Raw genomic sequence first — 16,674 nt, forward strand, 5'->3', positions numbered from 1 at the left:
CTCCTGCTCTGTGGTTGGAGCCTGCAAGGTCCCCTACAGATCATGTTTGTCACATTTACCAAGCACTGGGTTTCCTGAGGAGAAAGAAAGAGTCTTATTTGGGGTCCAACTTAGCTTTGTTGCCAGCTTTCCTCATCCCCAGCTGAGTGGATTTCAGCACAGGTAGGAAAAATCCTAACTAGCTTCCAGCAATGATTGGAATGATACAGAAAGAATGTTCCCTCTTCTCAGGGGTCAGGGCTTTCTACCATACCTCAACTAGCTGGGACTTGATCAGAGTGTCCTTCCATCCTATCTCCAGCTCCCAGGATGTCCCATTCCCACAGGCTCCAGCATTTGGCTTCGTCTCGGCACTAACCATGAAATTCACGATACCTGAGATAGTTGCCCATGTACCAAACCAGAGTGAGAGACAATTAAATCCCGAGTGATTCAAACTAGTGCTAGCTTCATGCTAAACTAATCAGGCTCAGCCCCGGCAGAGAGATTTTCATCCACAGGACGCTGCACAGACATTACCCATCCTTGTCATGTGAGGTAGGGAAGCTGAGCTCTTCAGCCAAGCAGGCAACGTCAAGTCCTTCCAACAATGGAGCCCTGAGTCCAGTAGCCCAGACTGACAGAGTGGGGAGGGAGCTCTTGTGGCATCCAGCACGCTAAGTGTCAGTCACAGGTAAACAAATGGCACCAGGGCCGGCTCTAGGCACCAGCAAAACAAGCACGTGCACCTTACTCCACCCCCCCCTTTTTTGTTTGCGCTCTCAGTACTTGGGGCGGCAAAAAAACTAGAGCCAGCCCTGAATGGCACTGACAGGAGACTGGGGCACACATAGCAAAGAGAGGGACAGAGCAGGTGAATGTGCAGGGTAAAGACAGAAAGAGAGGGAGAGTGAGCACCAGACACTCAGAGCTTGCCCAAAACTGTGGGTGAAGTCATCCAGATGTGGTTTCTCCTCTCGTCGGCGTACACACAACCGTTGTCACCCTTTGGGGAGAAGGGCTGGGCTTGGTAACCTGGGAACTGGCCAACGAAGTATTGACCTGAGAGCAGGAGAGACATACTGGTGTGGTGCAGGCTGCATGTGACACAGGTGCTGCTGCTTTGCTCAAGGGGTGAGCATTGGAGGAGCTCCCGTCAACCCCATCGCTGCTGGGACTCAATACTGACTGTTCAGGACAGGAACGTCAGGGGTAAGGGAGGGTTCTTCAGAGAAGACAAACTGAGCTCCCTCTCATCCATGTCCAGGAGGTTCCCACCACTGACATGGCAAGGTGGTACCACACACAGACACACTGCTGTGTGCAAGGTCTTGTTCTGGGTCAGAGAGGTGAAGCACAACTCCCTACTGTCCTCTCCCATGGCCTGACCAGGGCAAAATAAACCCTCCATGGCAGTTCTCAGAGGTAGCCTAGTGTCCTGGCCTGGGTTTGTTCACATGTGTGCACGCACATTCCCTGCCAAGGAAGCAGCACCTACACGAAGGGAGCAGAGAGGGAGTGGGACAGAACTCACCTGGATGCATTTGTCTAGGCAGTTGAAGACGTTGGCTCTAAGGAGGAAGTCTTCTCCACGGATGATGGAGTAGGGCAGGGTCAGGTCAATGATGAAAGGCTGGAAGGCTGTCAGGGAGACAGGCACAGAGATCCCCAATCCAGCCTCCTTCTCCAGGCAGAAGGCACCGGCTTTCCATTCAGTGATGGTGTTGGGGATGGTGAATGAGATGCTGGCATTCCCAGTGGAACTGAGAGATGATCTTTAAGCTAGAGACTTTGGGTTGGATTTTCAAAGCACCTAAGTCACTGGGAGTTTGGCATCTAACTCCTCTCAGTATTTTTGAAAATTCTACCTCTTAAATCATGCTTGTATACTATATTTGGGGGTTTAATGCACAGTAATATTGTGTGTGTGAGAGAGTGAAGGTCTTAGCTATGAATATTACCTTTGGAAGGATGATTTTGAACAGAATTGACATTTTTTGTAATTAGGTAACTAACTAAATTCCTAAGCTGTAACTTTAGCATTACACTGGTTGAACTGTTATGGATGTTCCCATAATATAATTGGCATATAAACTTAATTGGTAAATCAGCAAAGTTCTGGGAATCTAAGGGAATCCCTAATTCTTGGGTTGGGACGAAAATTGCCAGCCCAGATTCATATAGAATATGATAGCTTCTTTATGTAACAAGACTGTCAGACTTGGAGTAACTGATTTGGTCCATTGCCTATTGACAGATTTTAACTTTCCTTGTCAAATTCATTCTTTTTTATTTTTGTAAAAAGACCCTACCAAATAACCTTCTTTATTTTGTTTTCTGTAATTCTCTCAAATTATTTTTGCTAATAAAACTTGTACATTTACAATCCTCCTCCAGTTCTGTACTTTACCTAAGGAACAGAGGCACAAGAACACTGAGAAAGGTGGCATAGGTAACTGGTTAATTAAAACTACTTAATTAATGTGTTTTTTATACCTTTATTGTGTTCTCTTATTTGACACCTGAAAGATCTTCTAAAGACAGATTTTGGAGGTAGAGACACAATACTGGTAATAACAGAAAAGTCTCTGGTTTTGCCACAAAAAACTGGTAAAGAAATTAGCTCTGAGAAAATAGTTAGCAAGGACATTGACTTATTCACAGACCATAAATTACAATGAAAGATCTGGGAAATGCTACCCAGAATCTAGAATCCGAAAACCAAGCCCTATGAAATTAGTTGTAATGTCAGAATCCCCAGAGGCTGAGCAATATATAAACTCAAAAGAAGTCCAGGAGGTTGACTCTCTGGTCTCTAGTTGAAGGGAATTGTCTCTTGATGCCAACAAATTGAAGCAGTAGGAACACACTCAAAAGAGGACACTGGTCCAGGAACATATAATACTGACCCTGGGTAAAAATGTCACTCTCAAACATAGCTGAAGAGATTAATAAGACATAACAGGGATTAATCATACACAACACGGATATAAATGATCTTATAGGCCTTAATTTTTAGGTAGACTTTGAGCGGAGTAAGAACATTGAACTATAGAATCTGTCTTACCACCATAGAAAGCAGTGGTAATGACGACCATATTATTCCAGGGCAGTTAGACCTTGAGGAACTGTCTGTCTTTTTAAGGGTTAAAGCAGAGCATGATAACGCTGAGAGAATTCCCCTGGATAAAATCATCATCCTCATGCAGAAAGCAAGCCACATCCTGCAAAGGGGGTAGAAGGGTCCAAGAGCTAAATAAAATGGGGCCCTGAATCCTGAGACTGACAAAAATATATTTCAACAGCCTTTACCTTAAGCCTGGAAATTCTAGGGATCCGCCAATAACACCCCATTGGCAGGCGTGACTAGATAGGAAAGGGGGCTGGAACTGCAACTTTAATGAATACCTTCCCACAGCTCTCGAGAGGGTCCGGCAGAAGGATGTTAACATGTAGTGGATGGGTTGGATCTGTCACTGTCTTTGTAACTGTCCAGTGGAACTGATCAAAACATTTCAAAATACATATTTTTGGGATGAAAAAAGGAATACCTTTTCATGACTTTTTTTCTCCAATTTTCAGCTAGCTCTACTCATCAGGCACATAACAAGACCAATAGTGTGGCCAGAACATTGGACTAGGACATCCACAGAAGGCTTATCTGCCCAGAAACCTAGATGCCAACACAGCTGGCTACAGCCTCTGTTAGACCAAATTCTAGATGCCAGGTGAAGCTTTGGGGATGTTATCTTAATCCTTCCGTGTAAGGAAAAGTCTTTACGTATTCATAATAATGAAGTGTGTCCACAGCAAGTATAATGAATCAAATGACACTTGGCACAGGTCACCTTTCCTTCAATTGATCCTTCTCAATGTATTTTCAACCCCTTTTCCAGGGCTGGCTTTACCATGAGGCGAACAGAGGTGGCTGCCTCAGGTGCCAGACTGTGGGGAGGTGCCACTAGGACCCAGAGTGTAGAAAATTGTGTCTGGTGCTGGTGCATATGTATTCTCTCTGCTCTAGATGCACAGAGATGGTGGAGTGCTGTGCTGGAGGAAGGAGGGCACAAGAGACATAACAGGCAGGCAGGAGAAAAGGAGAGAGGGAATAACAGAAAGCAGCAGGAGCTGCAGGAAGAGAGAGGAGGAGGAGCCTCTTATGTACCTCTCTAGCACCCCCAGGAGCCTGGACTGATTAACGCCAGCTTCTCAGGGAGCTTCCTGTTTCCTGCTGCTTTCCTGAACCCACTTGAGGAGAATAGGCAGTCAACTGAAGTAGTAGGAGCCAGTTAGGCCCTTAAGACGCTGATATCTTCCCTCACTCAGGTCCTGCTACCAGCCTGCTTATTTGTCCCCTTCAATTGAGTGTTGAGAGCCACTATAGCTGGCACAGAACAGCAGTCATGAGTGAAAGAAGAAAACACCCCTCTGGGGCAGCATTCAGAAAAAGAAAGAAAGCAAAGGAAGCTTTTCTATCTAAGCAGGAACGAGCTCTCCTGAGATACATAGACAAATGTTCACGGTGAGCCTTCCGGCCCCAGTGATCAGGGGCGGCTCTATGTATTTTGCCGCCCCAAGCACAGCAGTCAGGCGGCTTTCATTGGCATGCCTGCGGGAGGTCCACCGGTCCCACGCCTTCGGTGTACCCGCCGTCGAATTGCCACCGAAACCGCAGACATGCCGCCGAAGGCTGCCTCACTCACGGCACATGCTTGGTGCGCTGGTGCCTGGAGCCACCCCTGCCAGTGAGGATCTGAGTGGTGAGGAGATGCCTGATCTTCCAGTTAGAGTGCAGGTGACCTGGCAGCTACTGCAGCATCCATATCTCCATCTCAAATGGATGTAACCATGCACATTCCTGGAGAAAAGTGTAGATCAGAGAAGAGTGTGGTGGAGGCGCAAGAAACAGCTGCTGGTGAGTTTAGTTTCTTACGTCTAGATGATCCGGGACTGTGGACCCACTTGAGCGGCATCCCGAGGGACTTCCTTGTAGTGCATGGGCCACAGCAAGTGAAAAACTTCATGTTCCCCAAAGACAATGAAAATAGAAGTTTCCATCCAACCAGTGGCGTAGCCAGGTTCTAACATCAGGGGAAGCGAACACATAAAAAAAGGCACCACCCGCCGCCATATCAAATTACTAGTTACATACTTTTAAATTTGTTATACATATTTATTTTGTACTTAAAATAAAAACACAAGAATGATATTGTTTTATAAGTATGTGTGTTATTTTGCATTTAAAATATAAAAAAAGGTTTACAGTATTGTATATAAAGTCAAAACAATAAAAACACGTGTTATTTACTTATATTTCAAAGATAAGATCAAAACAATATGATAATCTATGAAGCAACTACAACAGCCTCTTTCGTCTAGGCTTCATTCTTGCAAAGTTCTCTATTACTTTATTATAATCTACTTCAGTAGCCAATTGTCTTTCAATGGAGAGCAAAGCTGACCCAGACAATCTATCTTCACCCATTGTAGAGAGCAGGTAGGACTTTATACGTTTAAGTCGGCTAAAGGATCATTCTGCAACTGCGCTACTTATTGGCAAGGTCAGAAAAATGCAGCTTTTAACTGCCCTGTTTTAGCAATTTGTTCTGAATTGGCACTCTCAGGGTATGTCTACACCCAGCCGCTAGTTCGGCGGCTGGGAATCAAAGTTCCGGGTTCGATTTATCGCGTCTGGTCTGGACGCGATATATCGAACCAGGAAGTGATCGCCGTCGACTGCGGTACTCCAGCTAGACGAGAGGAGTACCGCGGCGTCGACGGGGGAGCCTGCCTGCCGCGTGTGGACCGAGGTAAGTTCGAACTAAGGTACTTCGAACTTCAGCTACGTTATTCACGTAGCTGAAGTTGCGTACCTTAGTTCGAATTGGGGGGGTAAGTGTAGACCAAGCCTCAGTTGGGTCCCGCCAGAACCGCATCGTCACAACCCCCCCTTAATGCAATCCCAATGCTGCCTCCCCAAGGGACCTGAGCCCCCAGGATCCCAATGAAAAGGGCTGGGGGCTGGTTTGCTTTCTGAAAGGCAAATTCTGCATGAAAAAAGCAAGTCCTACTGATGTGTCATTGAATGAAGGAGAAGCCCGGAACACTAGCTCCACACTTGGACACACCTGGAGTGTCAGTGATCAGGCTTGCTGGCCTGGCCCCCAGCCCCCATGCTCAGCTCATGCTGCCTCGCACTCCTCAGGCCGGGGTCACCACCCAGACGAAGGCAGGGGCAGTGCAGCATCTCGCTGTGAGGGGGCCATTGCTTGCATGCCCCCGGTGGGACAGCCCCTCTCATCAATCCTGACGGGGCTGCTCTGCAATCTGTGGCCCCTGGAAGCAGGCAGCACAGAGGAGCAAGGGGGGGGCACAGTCCCCCTCATGAGAGAGACAATCGGACAGAGGTGGGCAGGGTCTGTTGGGGGTTCGCATGGGGGAGAGGGGGTGGGGGGCTGCACTGGGAGACTCCAATGCAGCACCTAGCCACGCTGGCTCTGTGCATCATGAGGCCACTCGGGAAAAGGAGGCAGCAAGAGAGAGAGAGGCCAAGGAGGGGGTGCCCTTCCCCTCCCAGCTGGATCTGTGAGTCCCCGATCTCACAGAGTCTCAGCGCTGCAGGCACCCAGCCCCCAGGTACTGGGCTGCAGTGCAAGCTAGAGGGGCAGATACAGATAAGTCAGAACCAGTCAGAGCACTTCCCATGTCATCATGAAACTCACTCCTGGAAAGCTGGGTGAGGCAATATCGGGGGGGGGGGGGGGTAATATATATCAAGGTGGGTGAGGTAAAATATTTTTTATTGGACCAGCTTCTGTTGGTGAGAGACAAGCTTTTGAGCTTTCACAGAATTCTTCTTCAGGAAGAAGAAAGAACTCCGTGAAAGCTCCAAAGCTTGTCTCTCTCTCACCAACAAAAGTTGCTCCAGTAAAAGATATTACCTCACCCACTTGTGGCTCTAATTTCCTGGGAACAACAGGGCTACACCAACACAGCATACAAAAATGCAAGATTCACATGAACTGCACAGAGTGACCACCATCACACCAGGACACTATTTTCACGATTCATCTTAGCATAATGTCATCAACACACCAAGGAAGTAGCACCAGCACAATGAGATAAATATAGCCACATGTGCATGCCAAAAATTCACAGTACAAGCACACTGGGATCCATGCCACACAGCAGGATAGTAGTGTCAGTTTAGCTCTCAGTCTCTGAGTCCATCCTCACTAAACTGAGTCCAACGGTTCAGCTAAACACAAGGGCACCTGCAAATAGCTGTACTAACAGCAGGATCTACACTGGCACAATAGGAGGAGTTGCAGGGCACTAATTCCCAATCCCAGTGCAAGGCAATATGGGATCCAGGCAGCAGGTCCTTAGAACCAGAATTTGTACTCACAGGAGAGTGGGATGAAATTAGAGAAGTTACAGAAGGCAACTCCCAAGGAACAAGGCACTTGACCAAATGGCTGGGTGGATGTTAAACAACCATCACCAGCCATTGTGTGCAGCAAGTGAATGAGAATTAGTAATTTAATGACCACCATCACCAGAGAATTACTCAACCCTGGGACTCAGCAATACCCCCCCCCCTCCTCCTCCCAACATGATCACAAGACAAGCCCTTCCCTTACGAGACAATTCAGGTTTCCCCTGATAGGAGAGGGAAAATCAGGCTACCTCTCCCTGCCCCCCCAACATGGTGCCTGGACTTGTGTTTGCCAGAGCACATGGACTAAACACATATAATGTTTTCACCCCTCAGCTCACAGAGAGCACAGCAGATGGTTCCAGCCTTCCCTTGGGAAACAATTCCATCCACACCCCCAAGGCAGAGATTGTAGCTATGAAGATTTCCCCTGATAGTTTTCCTCTCCTACCCCCCCACCCCTATCCCTTCCCCACTGCCTCTTCCCTTCCACCCCTCACCCCCTAAGAAGCAGTCACCCAGATGCCAGGGAGTGGGAACCAAGCACACTACATGGCCACTGTCTCTGAGAGGCAGGCGTCTCTGCCTGGGCATGGAGGGCAAACAGGGACACCACACCCCACAGGAGACACGCCTCCCCCCCACCTCCCATGCCTGTCCTGGTCCAGCTGCCCAGCAGGGGCTGGTACTCTCAGTCTCTCTGTGCTGCGGGGGTGCAGGGGATGTTTTTGGAGATGCCTCTGGCTGAACCCCCTGCCCACCACCATGCAGACGGCCATCCCACCAGCAGCCAGGTGCTGGCTCTCACAGACACCTGGGGGGTTTCCAGTCCCCCCGCACCACAAGAAAGACCCCCTTTGAAATACACTTACCAGCTGCTGCTACTGGCTGCGTTTAGTTGAGTGAGAGGTTAGAAGCTGCTGCTGCAGAGCCAGAGAAAGCACGCCTGCCACAGTGCCACAAGGAGCAGGTAGGAGAAGGAGGTGGGGCTGCACCTCACTGGTGGGGTCTCCCAGCTCAGCCCCTGCTCCAGGAGCAGTTCCCCTCGCTGATTGGCTGGTGGCCAAAAACCAGCTAAACAGCACTCTCCTAGCTACCCTACTGCCCCCACCCCGGCTGAACAGCTGATGGCTCGTGGGCCCCCAAGGGCCCCATAAACAGTTGACTGGTGGGTGGGGTGGGTGCCCCTGCCCCCTATAGGGGCATGCCCCAACCCACCCCCTTCTTCCCCAAGGCCCCAGCCTCTCCTCCTCCCCAGGAGCCCAGTTTGCTTGAGCTCAGTTCTTTCCACCTCCCCGATTAGCTGTCTGTCTCCCTCCTGCTGGGAGACAGCCGGCACGGCAGGGAAGGGGCAGGGTATGCAATGCAGGATGCTGGGGGAAGCCAGCAAAGCCTGTCTGCAGGAGCCCAGCTTGCTGGAGCTCAGTTCTTAATCTTCCCCTCCCTGGGCAATCAGCTGTGTCTCCCTCCTGCTGGGAGACACAGCTGATGGGCGTGGCAGTGAGAGGGGACGGGGTATGCAGCAGCATGCTGGGGGAAGCTGGGCTTCAGAGTGGCGCTGCTGGTGCCATGGTAACCCCGCCTAACTAAGGGGCGGCTTTTGAAAAATTTGCTGAGGGGAAGCAGCTGCTTCCCCTGCACCCCTCCAGCTACGCTACTGCATCCAACACATTACTGGTGTGAAATCCCCAATGGTGACAAAGTGGAAAGGCCATGGCTTATGTACTCAAAAACCCAGAATGTTGCATACTGTTTTTGTTGCAAACCCTTCCAGTCTAATGTTCCAGCCACACTGGGTTCTACAGGAACAAAGGACTGGAAAAATCTGGCTAGAAATCTGGCATGCCATGAGAAGGCAGCAAATCACCAGAGAGCATTCCATAGGTGGAAAGAGCTTGAGATGAGACTAAGGTTAAAGGCCACCATAGATGATCAGCATCAAGAGAAGATTGCATCAGAGTCTCTTTAATGACAAAATGTTCTGAAAAGGCTCATTGCCCTTGTGAGAATGCTTGCTACCCAAAACCTAGCACTGCGTGGCACTTCAGATCAGCTGTATGTGCCAAACAAAGGAAACTTCTTTCAAATTGTGGAGCTGATGGCTGAGTTTGATGCTGTACTCCAGGAGCATCTAAGAAGAGTCACCACCCAAGAAATGTACACACACCACTACCTTGGAAAAACAATTCAAAATGAGATCATACAGTTACTGGTAACAAAAGTCAAACAGAAGATTATGGCAGACCTGAAGTCAGCAAGATATTATTCTGTTATTCTGGACCGCACAAATGACATCAGCCATACGGAACAAATGACTTTAATGGTGCGTTTTGTAACAACAACAGAACCTAGTGAAAATGTCCCTGCAATGGTGACTGTCAGAAAGCATTTTCTAGAATTTATTGACATTGATGATACTACTGGAGCTGGTATGACAAATGTGCTTCTTAAAAAGCTGGACGATACGGGAATTGCGATAGCTGACATGAGAGGTCAGGGCTACGATAATGGTGCCAACATGAGAGGAAAGAACAGAGGAGTGCAGACACGGATCCCAGAGTTAAACCCTTGAGCTTTTTTTGTCCCATGCAGTTCTCATTCATTGAACTTGGTGGTCAGTGATGCAGCATCAGCTTCTAGTGAGGCTGCTGAATTTTTTAATGTAATTCAAAGCATCTATGTATTTTTCTCTGCATCAACTCACTGATGGCAAATTTTGAAGCAACATCTGGGAACATCCTCTCTGACACTGAAACCACTGAGTGTCACACGATGGGAAAGTCGAGTGAAGGCGATAAAGCCTATCAAACACCAATTTGGGAAGATAGATGATGCCATAGTTGCCATTATGGAGGATAATGCTATGACAGGAACTGTTCATGGGAGAACAGTGTGTAGAGGGGTAGTTACCCCGCTCCTGCCCTGAAGGGCTTAAAACAGCCCTGGGAGAGGGCTGTGGCAGGGGAAAAGCTGGGCTGATTGGGAAAGCAGCCACAGCTGTAGCCAGTGCAATCAGGGCCCAGCTGGCCCTTATAAGAGTGCGGTGGGCCAGAAGGAAAGAGGACACACTCTCTCTAGTTCCCTAGAGAGAGAAGGACCTGGCTGCCTGGGAAGCTGAGGAGTGTACCTAGGGTGGAGCAGTGCTAGGCAAGGGCAGAGGGAGCTGGGGAGCTTAAGATACTGTAGCTACCCTGCTCCTAAAATAGAAAAGGGTTAAAGTCAGTCCTGGGAGAAGGTTGTCGCTGAGAGCTGCAAAGCTGGGTCACGCCCCAATCAGGCCACAGCTGCCCTGCATAAAAAGGCTGTGAGCCAGAGGCTGAGAAGTCTCTCTCCAGGCTGTCTCTGCCTTCAGAGAGAGAGAGGGGCCTGGTTGCTGGGAAGCTCAGGATGACTAGAGTGAAGCAGGGCTGGGGAGAGCCAGAGGAGTAGGGGAGCTCCAGGCTGGCAACTCCCCAGGTTGCAGGAGCTGGTCCAAGGCCCATAGAGGTACTGGGAGGCAGAGGAAGGCAGCAAGTCCGAACCCACTTTCCTATGATAAGTGGCTTTTATACTGTAGTCTGCCCCAGGGAGCGGGGGTTTGGTGATGATTGGCAGTAGCTCAGACTGAGGCAAGGTGGGGATTAGAGGGTTGGGGGTTTCCCAGAGAGGGGAGACCCATAGACACTGGTGGGGGTATTGCCAGGGGGCAGCCCCCAAGTAAAGGAGCACCGGGGTCCTGGGAGGGACACGGGGGCCAGCGGCAGCGGGACACCAGCCTGCAGAGGGCGCTCTGAGGCCTGGAGAGCTACTTCCCGGAGACGACCAGCAGGTGGCGCCGCAGGGGTGAGTCCTGCATGTTAACAGATACATTTCAGCAGGATCAACTCCAAAGGCTGTTCTGGAATATATGTGCACAAATAAGATGATCACCCTCTTTCCAAATGCTTTTGTTGCTCTGCGCATACTTCTAACACTTCCTGTAACAGTTGCCAGTGGAGAACGCAGCTTCTCCAAGCTGAAGTTAATAAAAACACATCTACGCTCCACAATGACACAGGAGAGGCTGGTCAGCCTTGCAACCATCTCAATAGAGCATGAGCTGGCCCAGACTGTGGACCTTCAGGAAGCAGTTCAAATCTTTGCAACCAAGAAGGCATGAAAAGTACCACTTTGATTATTCAAACAGATAAAAATGCCAGTGTTTACTATGCAGACAAGAAAAGTTACATTTGCTGTTCAGGTGTTTGAAAGTTAAGTGTTACTTAAACATTTTGAACAAGGCATTTAAGTTGTTAGTTCTCTTTTATTGGGGTAGGTAGCAGAGCAGTACCATGAGAGGAGTAGAACAGGAAGAAGGCAGAATTTTGACCTTTCAAAGTTTTGGCCCAAGCGAGGGGGCATGGGAGCGTCATTTGAGCTCCCCGCCTCAGGTGCCAAAATGTTGTGGGCCATCCCTGCCCCTTTCCTCCTTCTTTCTCGTTTTCCCTTTGTCAGACCTCTCCAGGCCTGCTACAGGAAAGCACTTAAGCTTGTACTAATTTTAAGCATGTGTTTAAGTCCCATTTAAGTCACTCTGCTTTTAATTATTTTGTTTCCTTGAGCTCATACTTGGAGACTTCTTCTCCTGGGCTGTTACTTTTGCACTTAGGGCTGCTTGGTAGTTTGTGGTACTTGTATTTGTGGTTGTCTTACAGTTGCTCTGGTCTTCTTTTGGGTAATTGCAGTGTGTGTTACAGCCTTCTGGTCTAAGGACAGCTGGCAACAGAGCTGCTTATTGTAATTTATTTCATTTAAGTGGGGTTATATATACGAGCTGTGGTGTAAATATTAAACAATTAACATTACTGTCAGGGTAACCTGCACACTGGCTTGTCACTAGGTGAAAAATGCTTTTGCACCTGTGCTTTGGAGTCATTTAAAAACAATGTCCTGCACCTTCAAATAACAATATGCTTTTTTTGTCAGGGTTTCCCTCCATCTGCTGATAGCAGCAGGGGTGGCAGAACTGGGAGTGAGGGTGGGAGGGAGCGGGTTGGTGTCCCTGCAATGGAAATATTGTGGGGACTCAGGTAAACTTACACGTCTGTGGGGGGAGAGGGACAGAAGGAGGGAGGTGAGAGCAGGACGCAGAGTAGCTGGAGTGGCTGCCATGGGGCCAGGGAGCAGGGACCCAGAGTGGCTGGAATGGGCCCAGGAGCAGATGGGAACACTAGAAACCCTCCTTCCCAGCCTGGAGCCGGCTGCCTCTCCCTTCCCCCTGATGAGTCTCAGCACCGCTCCTCACTCACCCTCCTATCCCTTCCCAAGGCCTGCTGAAGTCAGTGAGAGTGTTTGGATGAGGGTTTGGATCAGGCCATAGGTCAATATTCACAAGTGCTGTTGTGGGGAATGGTTCATAGCATGATTTTCCCACCCTCCCCCCAGCCCTGCTCCCTTATGACTGCCCCTGACAACAGCATGGATCCACGTACCTGTGGAGGGGCTACCACGGAGGCTGGGAGAAGGGAAGCTACAAGGCCACAGAGCTTCTCAGCAAGAGATCCAACAAGTTTTCATCCCCTCCACCCACAAAAACAGATGGGATGATATGGCCCATAATTTTCTCAATTAAAACTAGTGCTGCAAGTAAAATCCATTTCTTACTGGTACGGGTGTCAGGGGGAGACACCAGCTTAAGGGGGGGGGGTACGTGACCTCCCCATGTGACCCTCCTTTTAATTCTCCCCCCCCCCCCGCCCTTCCACAGAAATGCATCTCCATCCTACATCTGTGTACTACAGCAGCAGGGAACGCCGGCAGCTCCTCCGGCGGTTGTACCACCCCCAACCCTGCCCCACCAGCTCTGTCCTCTGGGAGGGCTGCTGCTGTACGGATGGAGGAGATGCAATTCTGTGGAAGGGCTGGGGGCAGTACAGCTACTCCAGAGGAGCTGCCAGCGTAGGGCCACTGGCTCCTCCCATGTCATACTGGTACGCTGTACTGGCGATAAATATCTTGCTGGTACGGTGTACCGTACCGCTGTAATTGCACTGCTGATTAAAACAGAATCCTGCATATTAAGCAGAACTTTGGGAACATCTTGGGTGGCCTGTTTGTGATTAGAAATGAACCAGACGCAAATATTTCAGTTACCTTGTCCTCCCAATTCCCACACTGCCAGTTTGTTTGTGTTTCAACTGCTGTCACTCATTGGATGTTTAGATTGCATAATGTTTTGTGCACTAAGTTAAATCACAGTGTAGCTCTAAATTTGCAATAGAGCAAATTGATACAAAATAACAAATCTGGGTGCTTATTCAAAGTCAACAACAGCAGGTAAACATCAAAATCTGACAGATTTTGAGAACTGTATGTCCCAAGAATTGATGAGAAACAATTTGTGCTGGTTACAAAATATAGCATGTCTTGTGGCTACCTACAAAACACCTCTGCCCTAGTGGAAAGCGCAATCTAATGGTGATTGAAATCAGTGGGAGTCTTTCCATGAACTTCAGTGGGCCTGGGATCATACCTATAAAGCAAAGGGGCTGGAACTTTGGAGACTTGGATTCTAATCCTGACTTTGTCACACGGCTTCCTCTTTCAGGGTCTACTCTACAGCAGAAAAGGTTTGTTGGTATAGCTATACAAGTATCATTATACTAAACCCCTCTAGTGTACAATCAGCGTCTACCAGCAAAAATGTGATTTTACTGGTATAGCTTATACCAGTTCCCCAAACAAAATAAGGTCTTTTATACTGGTATAACTGCGCCTATACTAGGGCTTTTGCCAGTATAGAAGTGTTATAAAAAATCATACCCCAATCAACATTATTATACCTGTAAAAGATTCTAGTGTAGATCTGGTCTAAGTGTTAGTTGTCCCTTCTGTAAAATGGAGATGATAATATTAATCCACAGATGAGAAGCTCTTCCTTCTTCAGAAGGAAGATGTGGTACATGTGAAGTGCTATTATTACTCAGAGGAACTGGAATAACCTCATATTATTTGGAGGGACACAAAGTTTCTAACTTGTTTTGTAAATCAGGAAATAAGTTGGGTAGGACATTATGTTTTGATATGGGGCAGTACTGCTCTATGGGGCCCTGTAGCAAAGAGGCATGGCCTCCTTCAGAGATTGACAGTGAGGGAGGGCCAGACAGCCCCTGGTGGGCGGAACCAGGAAGCAGAGGGGCGGGACAGGAACAGGAAGTATAAAAGGTGGGTGCTGTAGGGCAGTCAGGAGGTAGCTGCCAAAAGAGATGGATGTGTTTTCCCACTCCTGCTGCAGAAAACTTCAGTTACCCTGAGGACTTGCCCAAGCTGCTAGACTGACCGATGCTGAAGAGCTGCTGGGATTGCCGCTGGCCGTATACCCCCAGGAGATGGAGGATGAGCCTGGGGTTCAGGTACACCCTGAGGAGAGGGGAGGAAGGAGCCCAGCGATAGCCAACTGCAGTCTGGCTTCAGGGGCATCTGAAATGCGGTCAGTGTGTTGCAGTGGGATTCCCTGCTGACCCAGTGGCAGACCTCTCTGCCACTGTTAGGGCCCTGGGTTGGGACACAGTGGAGTTGGGCAGGCCTGTGTTCCCCTACCCCTGCCAACCCACCATTGGGGTGGCTGTACTCCCCCTTGTCAGGCCAAGAGGCCTGTGCTTGTCTGTTTCCCACCAGAGCCAGGACAAGAGATTGTACCTGGGTGCCTGACCCCTGGTTGGTGGGCTAGACTCTTTGGTGGGTGCCTGCCCCTGGCTTGGGGGGTGTGGTGTGGGGGGGGAAGACTGTGTTTGGTACCCTGCCCTGTCTGAGGGCCTGGGTTCCTGAACCTCTTCTATCTCGCTGGTGGGTTTGAGCACTGAGACTGGTCACTTCCTGCAGCTCCCATTGGCTGGGAATGATGAACCGTGGCCGCTGGGAGCTGTGGGCAGCTATGCAAATATAAACAAATGGTCTGGTGGCCTGCCAGCTGATTACCCTGACAGACTGTGTGGCCCTCAGGTTGCCCACCACTGTCTTAGACTGCCCTTCAAGGAGGGGTGACAGCAAAGAGGTGTGGCTGCTCTGATTGACAGCCAGGGAGGGCCGCACATGCTTACATGCCCCTTTGTGCTGATGGAGCAGGGCAAACAGGCCAGAAACTTGACAGAACTGGCCAGATGGGATTTCTCCAGTGTAAGGGAAATCCCCAAAGAACTGACAGCTGCCACAGGGGTTTCCTTCAGCCTGTGCCACCTCTGCCTCACCTGCATGCTGGGGGAGCTCTTGTGGAACCCAGCTCTGCAGCACTCAGGCATTGTGGACCCTCTGTGTAAGTCTCAGAATCCTCCCCCTCCTGCATTTTCTTACACTTAAAGAGGCAGTACTCAGAAAACAGCCCCCAAGCTGCTTTCTCCACAATAAGTATGTATTGAAAAATCCAACTGCAGACCCTAAGGGTTGTGGAACTGACCTGACCTTCCACCCAAACTCACACCTAGCCTTCCTGCCAGTTCAGAAATGTCTGGATAGCCATTTTCATTCTTGCTTGCCTCTATTCTGGGCTCCAGTGAGCACTGGAAGTGGTAATGCCTAAATGCCATGAGACCAGCTCATCCGAAGCAAAGAGTACTTTAAATCTGCTGGCAAGCCATGCAGATCTTAGTGCTCCCACGCACAGGGCTGTTCCACAGTGTGCTGTTCCCTGATCTCCCCTGCTTCAGCAGCCATGGTACCAAAGCTGTAGGATGGGCATTAATGCTGACTCTTAGCATTATCTTGCAGGTTTGCTGGGGCTGTTCTTCAGCTTGGCCTCCTCTACCATCCAATGGTTGGTCTTTAGCCCAAACTTGTGGAGCCCCATGTGCACGATGCTCATGTTATAAGGCATCCAGGGGCTTAGAGAAAGGGAGGGAGGCTCCTTTGACATTGTATGTGAAATGACCTGAGTTGAGCTGTGTTCACCCCATCTGAGTTTAGAAGCTGGGTTAGGAAGATGATGTGGCCCAGGTTGTCTGTGCTCCTGAAAGGATTTTCAATAAAAATACTGATAAAAGTCCAGTAAAAGAAAGCAGCTATTCTCCCCTCCAGAAAAGAATGCATTTTAATTATTGAAGTCCATCAATTAATTGATCTGCCCATTGTGTATTTATTCCTTTGTGGCTCCCTGAGAACAAGACTAGATACTGGGAATGAGGAAGGGCTTTGTGTTACAAAAGGAGAGGGTGGTTAATTTTAGCAGCCAATGAACAAGTTATGTTTGTATAATAGTCAAGTCACTCTCTGTGCTGTGGCTCACTCACCTGCATGTCATCACCTTT

General features: G+C 49.1%; 1 protein-coding gene across 1 annotated transcript in view; it reads right to left on the minus strand.

The window, feature by feature from the left end:
• Positions 1-16,674, minus strand: part of LOC135873059 (alpha-2-macroglobulin-like) — a 1,316,454-nt gene that overhangs the window by 85,075 nt on the left and 1,214,705 nt on the right. The window lies entirely within an intron of this gene.

Source organism: Emys orbicularis, chromosome 1, assembly GCF_028017835.1.
Source record: "Emys orbicularis isolate rEmyOrb1 chromosome 1, rEmyOrb1.hap1, whole genome shotgun sequence".
In the NCBI taxonomy this organism is placed as follows: domain Eukaryota; kingdom Metazoa; phylum Chordata; order Testudines; family Emydidae; genus Emys; species Emys orbicularis.